The sequence below is a fragment of the Microtus ochrogaster genome, chromosome 10 (genome assembly GCF_000317375.1).
Source record: "Microtus ochrogaster isolate Prairie Vole_2 chromosome 10, MicOch1.0, whole genome shotgun sequence".
NCBI classification, from domain to species: Eukaryota; Metazoa; Chordata; class Mammalia; order Rodentia; family Cricetidae; genus Microtus; species Microtus ochrogaster.
Window position 1 is genome coordinate 3,418,288 of NC_022016.1, and position 4,253 is coordinate 3,422,540.

The following is a 4,253-nucleotide window of genomic DNA, read 5'->3' on the forward strand; positions in this document are numbered from 1 at the left end:
ACACCTGTCAGAATGGCTAAAATCAAAAACACCAATGATAGCCTTTGATGGTTTTCTTTAGCAGCTAAACTTGATTTTCCCAGGAACCTGCTCTATAGGCCAGGGTGGCCTTGAACTCTGAGATCCACACGTCTCTGTCTCCTGACTTTTTGGAATAAAGGCATCTACCACCATACATGTCCCTATTCTGTTCTTTAATTTCTTTTATAAGTTGGAAGCTTAGGTGGGTGGTTCTCTCCCTGAGGTCACAACTCCCTTTATTCTATTTAGCTTCAGACTTTTCTTGAAATATTTTTCTGGTGCTCCTTTTCTTCTCAAACTGTTTATTTTGCTTCATTTTTTTCCTGCCTAGCTTGCTCCTTTTCATTATAGATCTGCCTAAATCTGGCTACTAGTAACCAAGGAAGACAGTCAATGTTAGGTTGTTTTTACATGTCTTCTGCCTTAACTACTAATCCATAACTCATCAACTAAGCCTCTGGAAGATTTTTTTTTGGACAAAGGCCAAAAGAAGCCACATTCTTCAGCAAAGCATCATGAAAAAAATATGATCATTAGTCCACATATTCTTCTCCTCTGAGATTTCTTGAGCTGGTCCCCCACAGTTCAAACCACCCTTAACACAAATGTTTTTGCATTCTCCTACAAGTATGGCTCATTAATCCATGCTTAAAGCATCCATTGTTTTCCTAACATAAAGTACCAAAGTCCACATTCCTGCAAACAAAAACATGGTCCCACCTATCACAGCAATACCCCAGATCATAGTATCAGCTTCTACCTTAGTTAGGATTTTTACTGTTCTTAAAGAGACACCATTACCATAGGAAAACATTTCATTAGAACAGGTTTACAATTCAGGGATTTAGTCCATTATCATCATGGTGGGAAGCATGGCACACACAGGCAAATATGGTGCTGGAGAGGTAGCTGAGAGTTCTACATCCAGATTAGCAAGAAGCAAGAAAGAAGAGTGACACTGTGCCTGGCTTAATCATCTGAAAACTCAAAGTCCACCCCCAGTAACACACTTGGTCCAACAAGGTCATACCAACTGAACAAGGCCACATCTCCTTATAATGCCTCTCTCTATGAGTTGATGGGGTCATTTTTATTCAAATAACCACAAGGAGCTTGAGGTTGCCATTTAAATTTTTAAAAAGAAACATGTCTTACTATATAGGAATTTCTAGTATTAGAACAGAGAGGCAAACATAAAGTTCTATAAATGTAAATTTAAAAGTAATAATTTATTTATTCTTAGAATATGTCATACACATATACAATTTATCTTAACCATATCCAACCCTCACTCTTCCCCCATCATAGTTCTCCTGGCCTCCTCAATGTATCTCCCCTCCAAACCTTATTTTTTTTGATAGTTCACTGAGTCCAGTTAATGCTGCCTGTCATGCCATTTGTAATGTACTAGTGACCAAACCACAAAGAAAAGTGATTCTCCCTCTTCTGAAAATCCTCAAGTGCCTTTAGCCCCATGTTGTGCAGGTATTGTGCAAGTAACTGCAGTTCCAGAGGATTTGTGAATGTGCAGTGTTCATATCATGTGTAGAAGACAAATATTTTACAGCACTCCTCCTCATCCTCTTGTTCTTACATTCTTTCAGCTCCTCTCCAGAGATATCCCTTGGGCCTTGAGGTAGGGGAAAATATTAGATGTCCCATTTTTATTTTAGAAGTCAGTCAAATAGTCTTAGTCATTTGAACAGTAGTAAATATCCACATTAACAATTTTCCAAAGCAAAAACAAGAAGGCAGTTTGAAAATATGATCAGTAAGCAAAAGAGCAACAATTGCCTCCCTCCTATAACTTAGGGCCATCCTAGCCACAGTTATTACTTAGGCATGTTAGTCAGTTTTATATCAGGTATAAATTCCTTTCTATGGAACAAGCCATAACAACAACCAAAAAGTTTTGCTTATACCCAAAATAGCCATCTAACTATTGCACATATGGTACTTCTTAAATAGTGGGTCAGTGTTGTAGCATGCATGGTTAAGTACAGGATATGATTTTTAGTGCCTTGTCTTCTCAAGCAGGCTACATAATATCTTCTAGAACTATTAAAATAACCAGGAAGTTCTTCTTGATGTCTGGTCAGGTCAAGATTAATTTTTTTCTGTGTACTTTAACCAACTTGTATTTTGTTTTCAACAATACAATTACCAGCCAGTTATAAGTGGCTACCAAGAGTAGTAGGAATAGATTTTGGGTTTTTTTTTTTTTCATGTTACTGAAAGTTCATTCAAAAATAACTTGCAAAAAATAAACCAGTGCCTGACATTGATAGTTTTATGTAATAAGCCATGTTTTCTACAATTAACACTGTCAACAGATTCGGAGTACCTGTGTTCAAACTCTATTTTGCTATACGGTCTTTCAATAGCTGAAGAAATATTCTATGATATACATATGTTACATATTTCTTATCTATTCATTCATGATAGATGCCTGGGCTGACTGCATGATTACTTTTTAAGACTACTGCTATAATAAAAATGAGGAGTGAATATCTGTCCTCCACATGCTAATTTTAATCCCTTTGAGAATATGTGAAGTAGTGAGATTGCTAGACCATGTATGATAGCTCTATTTCAAGTTGTATTTATTGAGGAACTCTCAAATCATATTATTTTATAATAAAGACTGCCACTCCACCTCAAATAATTTGTGAGAGACATTTGAGATTTCTTATTCCTCTCCACCCTTCCTAACATTTGTTCCTTTCTACCTCCTTGATTTGAACCATGTAAACTCTGGGGAGATGATATTTTATAATTGTTTTTATTCAGCTGCCTCTCTCAGGAAGTAGAAAAATTGACCATATATGAACAATAAGGTTACGCATACCTTTTTCTTTTCCTTGTAACTCTCTTATAAATAACTGGGCATCCCACCCCAAGTGTTCTCACTGTAGCATCTTTTCACACTCCAAGCAGCCATTATCCCATGAAAAATTCACACAGACTTCGAGTTCTTCCAAGCGAGGAAATCATGAAAGTAGCTGAAACATTAGCAATTCAGCATTTTTCATGATGAAAAACTCCTTCATCCAAGAAAATTTAGGATGAAGCAGAATGTCTGTCCTTGTGGTTAATTCTGCAGCAATCTCTCATTCACCCTGCTGAGGTCTGGCAGTTTTGTCAGGAGCCAGCTGAGGCTAGAAGAGAAAAGAATTTATCCAAGTAGACTGTACATGATTCTACTCCTGCATCCCAACCCCAATCTCTTCACACCCCACAATCAATCCTTGCTACCACTGACCATGTGACACCACCTAGCCTGAATTAGTATTTTTCCCACGTTGCCAGTCACCTCTTAGATATATGATTTATTTTGAATTGGATTACATCAAGGCTCAAGGCCAAGGTTCTATAATCTGTCACCATCATGAAAACAAAAACATTTGTTTTTGCTGCATCAGCAACTTTAAACCCTTGGTGAAGAATACCTATTGCTAATTGCTTCAGTAAATGTATTGTGTGTGTTCTGCAGCAATTTCATCTGCTTTACCTCCTTCCCTATTCCAAAGAAAAGCACTGACTCCATCAAGTGATAGATATTCATAATTTAACAGAATAGTGGCAAGTCTAAGTTGCACTGCTGAAATACATCACACCCAGAGTTGCTTTGCTATTTGTTTTTGTGCTGAATAGCAGCAATGGTTTTAAGTTATGGGTCTCACACACAGACAAAGAGGAAGAAAGAGGTGTGTGTAATTGTCACTGATATTGATGATGGTTTCTTGCGTGCTAAGTAAAATCTAAAGCGGGGAAAATTGATGCTTCTTCCCTAAGCAGCATTTACATCCTTGGCAGTTGTTCTTTATTGTTAATAAGACTGAAAATGACTTATCAAGGTTTAAAAAAGCAAGTATGACTTCAGCATAACTGTAATATTTTATTAAACAAGGACATTTCTGCTCCACTTTGTGGTTCAGAAAAGTAAAGTGGTAAGCCTAGCAAAAGTGTGAGGGTTTGGATGAGAACCATCCTCTGTGGGCTCAGGTGTTTGAACACTGGATTCCTAGTTGGAGGTGCTATTTGGAGATGTTATTCAACCCTTAGCTGTGGGGGTTGGGGCATACTTGTGGAAATACATCAATAGGAATAGTCTTTGAGAGTTTAGAGATTCACCCCACTTTCAGTTCATCCTCTGCTTTCTGTGGTTGAAAACATAAGCACTCGAGACCAGCCTGGTCTACAGAGCTAGTTCCAGGACAGGCTCCAAAGCC